Source organism: Lepidochelys olivacea (assembly GCF_965140295.1).
Source record: "Lepidochelys olivacea isolate rLepOli2 genome assembly, chromosome: 20".
NCBI classification, from domain to species: domain Eukaryota; kingdom Metazoa; phylum Chordata; order Testudines; family Cheloniidae; genus Lepidochelys; species Lepidochelys olivacea.
In genome coordinates this window covers 2,276,503-2,276,813 of record NC_140430.1, presented here as the reverse complement: position 1 = coordinate 2,276,813, position 311 = coordinate 2,276,503, and positions in this window count along the sequence as shown.

Below are 311 nucleotides of genomic sequence, written 5' to 3'. Positions count from 1 at the left end.
TGGGCGGGGTTAAGCGGCGGCCGCGCCAATCCGTGCCGGGCACCTGGCGAGCGGACCCGCCCCTGGCAGCCGTCTCGCCCAATTGCCGCTCCGGAAAACGCATCGCCGGGCCCCCAATTCGATTCACCAATGAGAGCTCAGAAGTGGCCGGACGGGCGCAAAATTTGGCCAATGACAACTGGGACAGCATGGTGGTAACAGACCAATAAAATGGAAAAACGTCATGATAGGGTGGATCTTATGTTAACTGACGGACTCTGAAGCCAATGAAACAGCAGTTCTTCCGGGGGCTGCAGCAACAACAAATAAGG